This window comes from Rhinopithecus bieti, unplaced genomic scaffold, assembly GCF_001698545.2.
Source record: "Rhinopithecus bieti isolate Rb0 unplaced genomic scaffold, ASM169854v2 scaffold_18353, whole genome shotgun sequence".
Classification (NCBI taxonomy): Eukaryota; Metazoa; Chordata; class Mammalia; order Primates; family Cercopithecidae; genus Rhinopithecus; species Rhinopithecus bieti.
The window spans coordinates 11,341-26,992 of NW_016809465.1; the positions used below are offsets into that span (position 1 = coordinate 11,341).

The 15,652-nt window shown below is 35.2% G+C and overlaps 1 protein-coding gene across 1 annotated transcript in view; it reads right to left on the reverse strand.

Annotated features, from left to right (window-relative positions):
- PLD1 (phospholipase D1) overlaps positions 1-15,652 on the reverse strand; it is a gene marked incomplete at its 3' end in the record, with an annotated part of 205,359 nt that overhangs the window by 8,509 nt on the left and 181,198 nt on the right. The window lies entirely within an intron of this gene.

Sequence of the window (15,652 nt, forward strand, 5' to 3'; positions counted from 1 at the left end):
AAATTTAAAAAGAAATTATTAAAATTAATGTGACCAATCTCAATAAATACACATTAAATCTTATTGTTTCTCAAAACATACTACTTAGATTGTTCAGAATAGATTGTATATTATATGTATATTTTTTCTATTTCAGAATTCATCCAGGATTTATTTTTGGTATCTGAATTTCATATTGTCAATCTGAATGGCTATATACATATATATATATATATATTTTTTTTTTAATTGAAGTGTTTTCTGTCTTCCCTTTGCTAAGGCAATCCAAAAAGCTATTTGAATATGAACATTTTATTTCAATGATTTGATGAGTTAACAACTGAAGAGTAATGGTGAACGCTGAGCCAGAATAGATTAACCAAGACTTCAGTGTGACATTTGCTTCTATCCTGCTTGACATTCGCTGCAGTTTGAATCAGATGCAAGGTGTGTGCCAAACCACCTGATGCTACATCATTTGTAGCACATTCAGCATGAAGCATCAGTTAAATTCTGCAGACTTTGGGTAAATAAAAATATTGGCAATGAAAAACCACTCCTCCCTTTAGATCATTAAAATTAGGAAATAGAAGAATCCTTACTACATTAGACTTAGAATTTTCTTCAGAGCAAGCAGCACCAGGTTTGTACTTTAAACTATTGCCCTCCATCTCATCACGTGGGGGCCATTCACATGATGAGAAGAAATGCATTCCATACTAAGCCAGCTCATAATCATGACCCCTGGTGTGAGTGTTAGTCACAGGATTTTACGGTCTTTCTCCCACACAGCAGTTGTCTTGGATAAGCAAAGTCTGATACCAAGAATAAATGGAGTGGAACCAAACCATCACAAATTCTAATATCAAGAGAGCATACTTTTTTTTGTCTTTAAGAGAATTCGAAGCATACTAATAGAAAGGTGGCAGCTCATGTCCCATTTACTGAAGTTTCCATTTATTACTGATGGTTTCTATTTTGCTACTGATACTATTCAGTGTTTCTATTAAGTTTGGGTATCTTGGAAAGGAATCCATTCATAGGTTACGTACAGAGATGCCTGCATTTAGAGATAGCTTTCCCCTCATATACATATGAGTGATGTTGTATAGCTGTGTTTGTTGAGAGTTGAAATGTTGGTATACTAGTGCATCGTGTGTAAGAGACGCATTTCTAAAAAGTTTCATGTAAATGAGATTTTTGCAATCAATTTATTCCCCTATTTGTTAATGTTATATTGGGAAGATGCTTCATCTGAAGAATCGCCTCCTTTTTAAAGTATTTTCTGATCCATTTTCTTTTTTAAGCCCCTCAGGCCTATAAAATTCCTGGATAACATTTCTAACATAATGCCTAGTATCTTACAAATATTTATGTAATCCTCAATTTATTCTACTGTTATACAGGAACTGGATCTTACACATCTTGGTATTCTCATCCATTCACAGTGCTAAAAAAAAAAAAAGCTGAATAAATGTGTGAGTGCATAAATGAATATTCAGGTGCCAGCTGAAACTAAAAAATATTTTACCTTTTAATTTCTCTGTATCATCTACTCTCCTACAGCTGGATCATGATCTAGAATTTATAAGTTTAAGATACAAAGCAGCTTTTCAAAGGAATCATGGAGCAAGTCCTTTGCTAAAGTAAGTATTTTTTTTACAGTAATTTCCATTAAAATTCACATTGAACAATATAGTAGACCAGTGGTTCTCAGAGTGCATGAAGACCACCTCTATGGAACTTGTTAAAAGCAGATTCCTGTGACTATTCCCAGAATTCTGATTCAGCAGAAATCAATTCAGTAAGTTCCCTAGGGGATATTGTTTTTGAATGACACTGCCATAGAGCTTTGATAATTATTTAAGATTAGTATACACTAAGAAAATAATACACCATGACCAAGTGAGATGTATTCCAGGATGCAAGTCTGCTCAATATAAGGAAATCCATTATTAGACATTAAATTGACCAATCTAGGGAGAAAAATAATTATCTTAACAGATGCTGGAAAGCTTTTGACACAATTCAGTATCCACTCCTGATAAAAGCAATGAAGAAAGTAGGAAATGATGAATACTTTCTTAACATGCTGAAAAAATATATAATATATGTATTATACATTTATATGTATATGTGTGTATAATAATTTCAATACTATTTAGCATTGCCTTGGAAGTATCAGCCAATACAGTTGTGTAAGAGAAATCATATAAAAAGTGAAGTCATCCCCACTTGCAGATACTATGAAAACATAACTGAAGAATCAGTAATAAAATTATATCAAATAATAAAAATATTAAATATAATAACAGGATATAAATTAACATATAGAAATCAACAGCCTTTATACACACAAAACAACCATTTAGAGAATATAATCACAGACAAAGCCCCATTTAGAATGACAACAAAGAAAATAAAAGAGATAAACTTAATGGTTCGTGTGCAAAATTTTATAAAGAAAAAGTTAAAACACTATCAAGACACAAGAGTAGACTTGAACAAATGGAAAGATTGCTCTTGTTCTGGGATAGAACAATTCACCATTATAAAGATGTCAACTCTTCCCAGGTTATTTATAACTTTAATGTGATCTCATTACATTACATGAGATCACATTAATGTAATGTAATATAATGTATTGTAATGGAAAAAATATCAACAAGTTTTCATGGAGTTAGATAACCTGTAGTTTGTATGGAAAAAATAAACATGCAAGAATAAATTGAGAAAACAGAAGAGAAAAGCTATGAGTCATTAGCCCTATCAGATATTAACACATACTATAAAGTCGGTATAATTAAAAGAATGTAGATCTAGCAGATAAATAGACAGATAAACCAGTGAACGGGATAGAAAGTCCAAAAAGAGATGCAAATACATAAGGAAATTTTGTATATGATAAAGGAAACAGCTCAAATGATAAGGACGAGGACTTTCAAATAAAAGGTGCTAGTACAGTTCCACAGCCACCTGAAAAAGATAAAACTCCAAAATTTTTTTATCAAGAATAAACTCCAAATGGATCAGAGATAAAAATGTAAGCAAATGAAACCAGACAAGTGATAGAAGAAAGCAAGCGTGAATTCTTCTATACCTCAAATGTAGGAAAGACTTTGTATGTATCCAAAGGCAAAAAAAAAAAAAGAAAAAGAAAAAAGAAAAGAAAAGATTGGTAAATTGGTTACATTAAAAAAATAATAACACAAAACACCACCAGCAAAAAACAAAAGGCAGAAGACAAATTAGGAGAAAGCATTTGCGGTATATGTCACAGATAAAGAGGTGATAATCCTAACATATAAAGAACTACAAATAATTGAAGGGAAAAGAAAATCAAAATCTTAATAGAAAAATGGGCAAAAGACATGAATAGACAATTCACACACACAAAAGGTACATTTGAAAAGATATCCATGTTGACTCATAATGATAGAAATGCAAATAAAAATGACATTGAGAAACCATTTCTTATCTAATAAGACTGGCAAAAAATAAAAGTAGGACAACATATTCTGTTAGTGAAAATGGGTTGAAGCCAGACTCTCTCATATACTGGTGATAAAAATGCAAATTTGTACAAATTTTTTGAAGGGTCATTTAGCAATATCTAACAAAGCTACCTATGTGTTTACCTCCTGACCCAGCAATCCCACTCTAGAAATTTACTCTAAATATATACCTCCAACAAATAAGAGTATATATGTATATATATTAATATATACAGTTACCCATTGTATATAGTTCTATTAGAAGCATATAATTGTTGTTGAAATTAATCTAACTGCTCATTCATAACAAAGTGATTGAATAAACTATGGCAAATCCACATATGGAAGACTATGCAGTGTTAAAAAGAAATGAAGATCTCTGTGAATTAATATGGAGTGATTTCCAGGATATTCTGTTAAATGGAAAAGAAAAGGTGAACAAGAGAATATGCAGTATATTTTTTGTGAAAGAGATCTGGAGAAATAAGAAAATATACACTTATCTGAGCATTTTTCCAAGAAGAAACACAAGATTAACCTAGAAACTGATGAAACCGGTTACCAATAGGGGATGGGTGAGTACAGGGTGAAAAAGATAAAAGGTTGGGGTAGAAACTGAAAGTATAGAGGAATGGCATTTATCTAAATATACTTTTTGTGTAGCTCTGGCTATTGGAAGCATAGCTCATGCATTCAAAAAAAATAAGAGAGATTAAAAAAAAAAGCCTGAAATGTAATATAAACCAAAGCAAATGAACCAAACCAAATGAAGTTAATAACATAATCCAAGCAAATGAAGTTAACAACATAATCCAACTACTTTTGATCACAGACATTTGAGTCTACACCCTTAGGCTAAAGGCAAAAAACACTGTAAGCAAGTGTTAAACTCTAGTAAGTAGATTCATTTTTCACAGTGGTATGGGCCAGCAATCCCAAAATTATTTTCTGTGTATTGTAAGGTTGAGGAAATACATAAATATGCTGCGGATTAGGGAGCTGTGTTTCTCACTGTGAAAGAAAGGAGGTATAAGCATAAAGAGAGGGATGACTAGAAGGAATCCTATGTTGTGGGATTGGAATTGGAGGTATCCATATGACAAGAAAGAGACAGAACAGGTTTGTGTGTGTGTACAGAGGCCCAAAGTAGTGATATTCTAGTAGCAATGATCACATCTAGCACCCAGATTTTGCTTTATAAATACAATTTTTCACTAAAAAAACCTAGGTTCCTTGGAGAAATGGCTGATTGTAGGGCTAGTGTTGGGAATATATGAGTCTGGGACACCTTGTTGTGCCAGTTAAAGAAGACGATTATTGGGGACATGTTCAAAAAACATCAAGCCACCTTTAAAAGGCCCTCATTGGCCAAACCTGGGCAAGCTGAACTCCAAGATCTTAACTCATTGAATAAAAGAAGCTGTAAATTCATACTAATATAAGTACATAAATGGAGAAAAAGGGAAAACTTCCCTTACAGTAAAATTCCAACTAATTAATTTAAAAGAAAATAATAAATATAGAAAAAAATGATGGAATCAGAAAGTCAGCATTTGGTAACTCACGATAATTGGTTCAGAGAATGATTAACGCATGCTAAAACCAGGAGGTCAACGGTTGATAAGAAGCAGGATATTTATATACACCTAAAGTATTTTCCTACAAAATACTATTAATTATGAAGGGGAAAATAGTGGAGAATACTGGCAGACACCACCTTCACTAAGTGATCAAAGTTAATATAACCAGTAAGGTTGTTCCTGCTATGTTACAGTAAGAACACAACCTCACTTCTGTGATACTGCTCCAAAAAAGCGTAACTTAAATCTAATCACGAGAAAACAACAGATGTACCCAAATTGAGGGACAATCTACAGAGCAACTGGCCTGTACTCTTCAAAAACACCAAGATCATGAAAGCTCTGCCACCCCCCCATCAAAATGATTGAAAGATAATTTCAGATTAAAGAAAAATAAAGACACATGACAACTTAATGTCACAAATGATTGTGAACTGAATTCTAGCCTAGGAAAAAGCCTTCTTCCCTCTTTTGCTATGAAGAACATTCCTAAGACAACCGGCAAAATTTCAATAAGTTCTATAAACTGATAACAGTATTATATCAATGTTCATTTATTTTGATAATTGAACTATACTTGCTTAAGAGAATGTCCTTGTTTTCTCAGAAACACACATACATATTTAGGGGGAAATTGGTATCATGGCTGCAACTTATTCCAAAACGACTCAGAGTAAAAAAAAAAAAATCCCAACATCTATATATCAATGTATCTTTCTGTTAAAAGATAAAGCAAAGAAAGTAAAATGATTACAACATCTGGGAAATTAGGATGAAGGATATATGGCAGTCCTGGAAGTTGTTCTATAAATTTGAAATTATTTCAAAATTAATTTTTTTTTAAGATTAATGATACTGACTAGCTGTCAGCAGCTTGAAGGTTTAGGACATGGCATATTTGTAATTTTCTAAAGCACATCATGTGCCATGTCAAAGTAGGCCTAGAAAGTATCAGCAAAACATCACTTAGTAAGACAGCCTGTCAGCCCACAGTCCACACCTACTTCCCACTCATCCTTGACTATGCAGTCATTCTTATGAAGTAATTAAATCTTTATTTCTTTGTGAAAAATGGCCTTGGGAAGAGAGCTAACAGTTGGTACCAGTAACATGATCTAAAAGAAAGATAATGGTTCCTAGCCAGAAAGTGGACAAATGCGAGTGTGGCCTGCCAAATGCTATGGAGACATCCATTTATGATGTGAATCAATTCACCATGAACTCTATATGGAAAGAAGAAAAAACAAATAGAGAAAATATTTCAGCCAGTACTTTATTCTGTGAAAAAAACTGGCTCAACAGTAATAGGTACAAAGGTTGGTGATGTTAATTTATGTTCTGAGGATATACCAGAGAGACATATGCTTTTTGAAGAAAATATGAGCAAACCAGGAGCATATACAAGCATTAATGTGAAGAAATACATAAACAAGTATAAGAAAGAGTCCCAAATTATATAATGTCATGGAGGTATCTGAGGACCTGGAGATTTATTCAGATCCCAGGACATACCTGTTGTGAACATTGGTGTGTGCATCACACACACCAGGGCCTGTCAGGGGAATGGGAGGCTAGGGGAGGGATAACATTAGGAGAAATACCTAATGTAGGTGATGGGTTGATGGGTGTAGCAAACCACCACGACACGTGTATACCTATGTAACAAAACTGCATGTTCTGCACATGTACCCCAGAACTTAAAGTATAATTAAAAAAAAAAAAAAAAAGGAAGAGAAATTCAATACAATAGACTCGATATTTATAAGGAAATTTCGTGAAAGGACATCAAGAATTGTTACAGGCTTTTGTTACTTAAAAACTGGTAGCACTTGGTATATGTACATATCTAATCCTGATTGAAAACTTCTGGCCCTTAAATTATACTAAATTGGCTGCTAAAATAGCGAAATTAACAAAAATTATAAAAACGATAAAGAAATGCTTTAAATTAAACATTAAATCTCTGAAGACTGGTGTATCAGATAATTACATACTAATAGCTGCTGGTTTTCTTTTCAGGAATGTTAACATATTCATAGCAGCAGTTTTGTTATTCTAAATAATTAAAACAGTAGAGAACTATATTTCTCTATCCAATGAGAGATTAGCTAGTTCATGTATTTAAAACCCACTACATATGCAAAAACAAAGCCAACAATACAACCTTGTACTTTAGAAACAGGCATTATGTAATTAATCTTTTCTCTTTGTCTAGCATATGAACATTTTTCCCACTGAGATGCCTTGTTTTTGACTGTTCCCAAGGTACTTGGAAATCTTTTTACAAACAGGCTTAGCACTGAAATTACTTCTTGTGTTAAAATCCAATTTGTACCCTTGAATAGGCAAAGGCAGGAAAAGGGTCTAGAGCCAAAGGAAATACCTTATAATAAGCCCAGGACATTTTTACTGTTGAAAACATAATAGGCTTGTTTTGATTTTTGTTTCTTCTCTTATATCCTCACCTGTGCTTTTTTACAAGCCACTGCCAGCGCTGAATGATTTTCCCGATTTTACTTTATCAATATATCTTTTATAAATTCACTCATTCACTATCATCTTCATTTTAGGCCTTTAGAAAACAGAGACAGAGATAATACTCCAGCAAATCTCTGTCCTACATACAATGAGATACAACTTTTGGAAGTATTCGTTATTGGTGATGTACATACCTTTTGTCTAAAGTTGTTTCCAAAAGTTTTGTAGGTTGAGCAGACCATCAGTGAAAAATTGCTGAACACACAACACCAGTATATGTATATATGTATATTTTGAAATTCTATACATTAAAACTTGCCACTATTTTAATTTGTCAATGTTTTAAATTTGTAAAGTTTCTAAATCATTTAAAATTCTTACAATTTGTAAATTTTATACTATAAAATTCTCTTCTTTAAAGTGTACAAATCAATATGTTTTATAAGTAGTACATTTCCAAGGCTGTACAACCATCACCACTACCTAAGTTTAAGACATTTTTATCACCCCCCCAAAAAACCCTATACTCATTAACAATTACACCCCATTCCACTCTCCCCTACACCCTATTATTCTACTAACTGGCTCTATGGATTTGCCTATTGAAGACATTTATAAAAATGAAACCAGACAATATGTGGCCTTTTTTTTTTTTAATTTATTTTTTTATTATACTTTAAGTTCTAGGGTACATGTGCATAACGTGCAGGTTTTTTACATATGTATACTTGTGCCATGTTGGTGTGCTGCACCCATCAACTCGTCAGCACCCATCAATTCATCATTTATATCAGGTATAACTCCCAGTGCAATCCCTCCCCCCTCCCCCCTCCCCATGATAGGCCCCGGTGTGTGATGTTCCCCTTCCCGAGTCCAAGTGATGTCATTGTTCAGTTCCCACCTATGAGTGAGAACATGCGGTATTTGGTTTTCTGTTCTTGTGATAGTTTGCTAAGAATGATGCCTGGCTTCTTTCACTTAGCGTAAGGTCTTCAGGGTTCATCTGTGATGCAGCATGTGTCAGTTCAAGCCTTTTTACATCTAAATAATACTGCACTGTATGGATACACCCCATTTTGTTGCTACATTCATCAATTAATGGACATTTGGCTTTCTGAATAATGCTGCTATAAACATTCGTGTACAAATTTTTGTGTGGACATTTGTTTTTAATATCTGAGTAAATGTTAAGGAGTAGAACTGCTGGGTTATAGGGTAATTACATTTAACTGTTGCGGAACTGCCAAACCGGCTTTCCAAAGAAGCAGTACCATTTTTCATTCCCAACAGTAATGTGTTAAGGTTCCACTATTTACACATCCTTGCCAATACTTTATTATTATTATTATTGCCATCCTAGTGAATGTGAAGGTGTGAGGTTGTATTGCGGGTTTGAGTTGAATTTCTAGTGATTAGTGATATTGAGTTTTCTTTCATGTACTTATCAGCCATTTGAATATCTACTTGGAAAAACACCTGTTTAGATCCTTGGCCCATTTTTTATTTTTTGAGTTATTTTTATTTTTATTATTGAATTGTAAGAATTCTTTATACATTCTGTACACTAGTTCCTTATATATATGATTTGCAAACAGTTTTCTCCCATTCTGTGGGGTGTTTTCACTTCCTTGATAATGTTCATTGGAGCACAAAGGCTTCCGAGCTTTCATGTTTGATGAAATCCAAATTATCTATTTTTATACGTTTGCTTGTGCTTTCGGTGTAAAATCCAAGAAGCCATTGTCACAATGATTTGTGCCTATTATTTTCTTCTGGGAAATGTATAGTTTTCGTTTTTATATTCAGGCCTTTGATCCCTTTTGAGTTAATTTCTGTATATGATATGAGGTAGGGGTTCAACTTGTTTTGTTTTTTTGCACGTGGATATCTAGTTTTTCCAGCACCATTTGTTGAAAAGACTATTCTTTCTCCATTGAATTGTTTTGGCACCATCTTGCTGAAATTTAATTGACCATAATCATAAGAACTATTTTTAGATTCTCAACTCTATTCAGTTGATCTGTAAGTCACACTATTATTGTGGGTTTGCTGCAAGTTTTGAAATCACGTATGTGACACCTCCAATTTGTTCTATTCAAGATAGTTTTGGCAATGCTAAATGCCTTGAAATTTCAAATGAACTTTAGGATTTGTCAATTTTTTGCAAAAAGGTAGTTGGGATTTTGATAGGGATTGTGTTGAATGTATAGAAAAATTTGGAGAGTACTGCCATCTTAACAATGCCAAGTCTTTCAATCCATTAACACAGAGTATCTTCTTATTTATTTAGATCTTCCTTAATCTCTTTCAATATTTTATTATTTTCAGCATATCTTCCACTGCCTTTATTAAATTTATTGCTAAATATTTAATTCTTTTGATACTATTTTAAATCGAATTGTTTTCTTAATTTCATTTTCAGTTTATTAATTGCTAGAGTATAAAAGTGAATTGATTTTTGAATACTCATCTTGTATCTTGAAACATTGCTAGACTAATTTATTATCTGTAATAGTATGTGTCAATTCCTTTGAATTTCCTGCATACAAGATCATGTCCTCTATAAAAAGAGGTAGTTTTATTCTTCCTGTTCCTTTCCCTTTAAAAAATGTATTTGTCTTGCTCAATTGTTGTGACTAAAACCTCCAGTACAGTGTTGACAAGAGTGAACTTTCTCATCTCGTCACTGATCATAGAGGAGAAAACTTTCAGTATTTCACCATTACGTATGATGTCAGCTTATATATGACATCTACAAATACCATTTATATGGCTGAGGAAGTTCCCATGTATTCCTAGTTTGTTGAGGTTTTTTTGTTTTGTTTTAATTATTTTGCCAAATAATTTTTCTGTGTCTAATGAGATGATTATTTGCGGTTTTTGTCCTTTGTTCTATTAACACAGTGCATTACACTGATTGATTTTCAGATGTTAAAACCAACCAGGCATTCCTGGGAAAAATCCCATTTGGTCATGATGTATAATCCTTTTTATATCGCTGGATTCAGTTTAGTAGTATTTCACTGAGGAATTCTGTGTGTACATTCACAAGGAATATTGATCTGATTGATCTGTGGCTTTCTTTTCGAGATGGAGGCTCATTCTGTCGCCAGGCTGGAGTGCAATGGCGCGATCTCGGCTCACTGCAAGCTCTGCCTCCCGGGTTCAAGCGATTCTCGTGCCTCAGCCTCCCGAGTAGCTGGGACTACAGTTGCAGGCCACCACACCCAGCTAATTTTTGTATTTTTAATACAGATGGGGTTTCACCATGTTGGCCATGGTGGTCTCGACCTCTTGACTTCGTGATCCTCCTGCCTCGGCCTCCCAAAGTGCTGGGATTACAGGTGTTAGCCACCACACCTGGCCCTTTTCTTTTATTATAATGACTATGGTTTTGGTATCAGGATAATACTGGACTCATAGAATGTGTTGGGAAGTATAGTAATGCATTGCTTAATGATGGGGATACATTCTGAAAAATGTGTCATTGGGTGATTTTGTCATTGTTTGAACATCATAAAGTTTAATCACACAAACCTACTACACAAATTATATAGTCTACTACATACCCAGGCTATATGGTATAGCTTATTGCTCCTAGGCTACAGACCTGTACTGAATACTGTAGGCAACTGCAACTTAATGACAAGTATTTGTGAATCTAAGCATAGAAAAGGCATGGTAAAATCATGGTATAAGAGACCAAAAATGATACACTTACATAGAGCACTTACCATGAATGAAATTGCTCTGGGTGTGAGTGAGTGGTGAATACATGTGAAGACCTAAATTATTACTGTGCACTACTGTGGACTTATAAATGCTGTACACTTAGGTTACACTAAATTTTTAAATTTATTTAAAAACAAAGGAATTGTACCATGACATGAGTATGACTGTGACATCATTTGGTGACAGGAATTTCTCAGCTCCATTATAATCTTACAGGACCACCATCATGCTGCAATCTGTTGTTGACTGAAATGTCATTATGCAACATGTAACTGTATTCCTTTCTCCTATCTATTTTTGGGGAGAAGTATATGAAGGATTGGTGTTAATTCTATTGCGGATGGTAGAACTAACTAGCAAAGCCACTGGGCCTGGGCTTTTCTTTGTAGGAAGATTATTGATTGCTAAATTAATCTCTTTACTTGTTATTGCTCTATTTAGAATTTCAATTTTTTCTAGAATCAGTTTTGGGAGTTTCTGTCTTTAATACAATACCATTAATGGTACATATCAACACTGGGCCACGAGGTGCCCATTTAATATCGTTTCTGAGTGTATCTGTGAGGGGTTTTCTGGATGAGATTTGTATTTGAATCCGTGGATTCATTAAAGTAGATTGCCCTCCCCAATGTTGGTGGGCATCATCTAATCCATTGAGCGCCAGAGGAGATCAAAAGACAGATGGAAGAGGAATTCATGCCTTTTGATTCTTGCTTTTCTGCTTCTGTTGGAATCTTGGTCTGCTCTTACCCTTTTACTGCGATTAACACCATTGGCTCCTCTGATTCTCAGGCCTTCAGACTTGGATGAGAATTACATACCCAGCTTTCCTGGGTGTCCAGCTTGTAGATTGTGGAACTTCTCAGCTTCCGTAATTACTTGAGCCAATTCCTCATAAAAAATAAATCTTTTCATCTCATGTATATATCCCGAAAGATCGATATACTAGAGAATATAATTCATATATACAATTTTATATATTGTTTATATAAGAATAAAAATATATCTATATATATTTATAATATATAAGTTAAATACTATACTCGTTTATTATATATACATCTTTTCATATAGATAAAGAATATATCTTATATTAATATAGATGGATATATAACATATAATAAATAAATTGCTATTTATATATTGTATAAAATATCTATAATGTATAAAATAACATTTATTAACATATTATTTAATAAATTTTTATTTATATATATAAATATATACTGCATATAAATATGTAAATATATAAAATATATATTCATACATGTATCTTTTATATATATGAAAAGATTTATCATGAGGAATTGGCTCAGGTAATTATGGAGGCTGAGAAGTTATATTTATATAATTTCTTAATTTATATATATATCTCCTATTGGTTCTGTTTCTCTAGGGAACCCCGACTAATACAGTGTCTTTAAAGGAATTTATCCATCTATCTGGGCTAATTTGTTGGCATACAACTGTTAATAGTATTCTACACTCCATTTTATTTCTGTAAAGTCAGTAGTAATGTCTCCTCTATTTCTGATTTTGGTACTTTGAGTCTTCTCTATTTGTTACTTGGTCCACCTAAAAGGTTTGTCAATTTTGTTGATCTTTTCAAAAAGCCAACTTTTGGCTTCACTAATTTTTTCTATTATCTCATTTATTTTCCCTCCAATCTGTTATTTCTTTTGGGTTTATTTTGGGTTTATTTTCTCTTCTTTTCTACTTTCCTAAAATGTAAGGTTAGGTTATTGATTTGAGATTTCTTATTTTCTATTAAATAATATAAATGTTTATAGCTATAACTTTCCCTGTAAGCATTGCTATAGCTGCCTTTCATAAGTTTGGATATGTTGTTTTCATTTTCATTCATCTCAAAATATTTTCTACCGTCCTTTGAAGTATCTTCTTTGATTCTTTGTTTATTTAGAAGTATTTTGTATAATTTCCACCTATCTGTGAATTCCCAACATTTCCTTTTGTTATTTATAATTTCATTCCACTGTGGCCAGAGAACATACTTTACACAATTCCTTAAATGCTTGTACCAAATGAGTTTCTTACACTTTACTGAGGAGCTCTGTGTATGTGTGTGAGGGCCACAGGCCTTACACACTCCCCGGCATGCAGTTTATAACTCTGTCTTAGGCTTCACTTTCTGCTTGCACAAAGCCTCAAGGTCAGCTAGAGGTGAGAGCTTAGGGTCGCCTCAATCCTTTCCTGAGCATGCGCATTGCCCTGGGCATGGGCACCGCCCTCCACATACCCATGACCTTTCAGATTCCCAGGGATACGTAGGAGGTTTCTAGTGCCCACTAGGGGATCTCCTCCCTCAGCTTTTCCTCTTAAGATTTTTTAGTCAGCATCAGCTTCTTGCTCACTCAACTGTTACTGCCGCTTCAGTTAGCTGTGATGCTAAATAAATGTTGCTGATTGTTTTTGATAAATACCCAGGTTTTGTTTTGTTTTTTTAGATGGAGTCTCGCTTTGTCGCCCAGGCTGGAGTGCAGTGGTGCGATCTCGGCTCACTGCAAGCTCCGCCTCCCGGGTTCACGCCATTCTCCTGCCTCAGCCTCCCGAGTAGCTGGGACTACAGGCGCCCTCCACCACGCCCGGCTAATTTTTTGCATTTTTAGCAGAGACGGGGTTTCACCGTGTTAGCCAGGATGGTCTCGATCTCCTGACCTCGTGATCTGCCCACCTCGGCCTCCCAAAGTGCTGGGATTACAGGCGTGAGCCACCTGGACCGACCGTAAGTACCCAGGTTTTTTAAAAAGGCTACTTGCACTGAGCAAGGTCTGAGTCAGGTGAAATAAATATAAGTACTTAGAATGGGAGTTTAAAGGGAAGTGTCAGACGGGTCAAATAATGACAATACTGTGAGAATTGTTGGGACATGGGAGCCTCAACCCTGATCTGCTCTCTCCAATGGCTGCTAGGCTGCTGGTTTTCACCCTGATTTGAGCAGCTGTTGGCTTTTAGGACTATCTTGGAGCTGAGAAGTGGGAGATGGGTATACGGCAAGTTAAAATGCCACACAGCTTGCTATTCTTACCAAGATTCACCTGTTTTTCTTCATTAAACACTCCTTGGATTGTTACAAGCCTTTAATTTCCCCGTCCAAAGAAGTTGATTATGACAACTTTTGTCAATATTTTGTTGCTTTTATGTAGGACTGTATTTTTGGAGATCCTTCCTCTGCCATTCCTGCTGATGTCCTAATTTCTTCCTTTTAAGCTAAAAATATACAGACTTGGAAAGTCTATTATTTTCTACCCACATTCCAGTACATCATCCAGTGCACCCCATTTGGGAGGCTACTAGTATAAAATAAAATCTTCCTTCAAAAACTCAATTGAGGTTTATATTATATCTGAAGGGCACCACATGATTAGGACGAGTCCTTCTGCCTTTTCCAGACCTCCTGTGGCAGCTCCATTCTCTTGGTCCCTTGGATTGAAACTCAGAATTAGCTGACACTTCCCTTCCTCTCCTGCTCCCACATTCCCTCAAGTCTTCCCTCACAGTCTTATCCACACATGACCCTCCCTTTCCATTACCAATGTACCTTTGTCTCTTGCCTGCCACCATCTCTACCCTGTTTACCAACAGTAAATGAATCTTCATATAAACGTCAGTTTGATGAGTTTGCTCCAGGGGCTCAGAGGTGTCCACCAAACTCTTCTTGCCTTCTGGATAAAACATAGCCTTTCTAGTGTGGCTGTCCAAGTTTTCACAATCTGGACCCAACTTGAACTGGAAGTCATACAACTTGGGTTCTGACTCCAGTTTAGTTTGTTTCGATTGCACAGAGATATAGGGCAATATTGAGTGCCCACTATATGCTGAACCCATAGTTCAGGGAGATATACATAGGTAAACCTCTAGTTACAATATATTGTAGCCAAGAACTAGGTAGAAGAATCAATTAAGAAGACATCTGGCCGGGCGCGGTGGCTCAAGCCTGTAATCCCAGCACTTTGGGAGGCCGAGACGGGCGGATCACTAGGTCAGGAGATCGAGACCATCCTGGCTAACACAGTGAAACCCTGTCTCTACTAAAAAATACAAAAAACTAGCCGGGCGAAGTGGCGGGCGCCTGTAGTCCCAGCTACTCAAGAGGCTGAGGCAGGAGAATGGCGTAAACCCAGGAGGCGGAGCTTGCAGTGAGCTGAGATCCAGCCACTGTACTCCAGCCTGGGCGACAGAGCCAGACTCTGTCTCAAAAAAAAAAAAAAAAAAAAAAAAAAAAAAAACTCAGGCCGGGCATGGTGACTCACGCCTGTAATCCCGGCACTTTGGGAGGCCGAGGCGGGCAGATCACCTGAGGTCAGGAGTTTCAGACAGGCCTGGCCAACATGGTGAAACCTTGTCCCTACTAGAAATACAAAAAAAAAA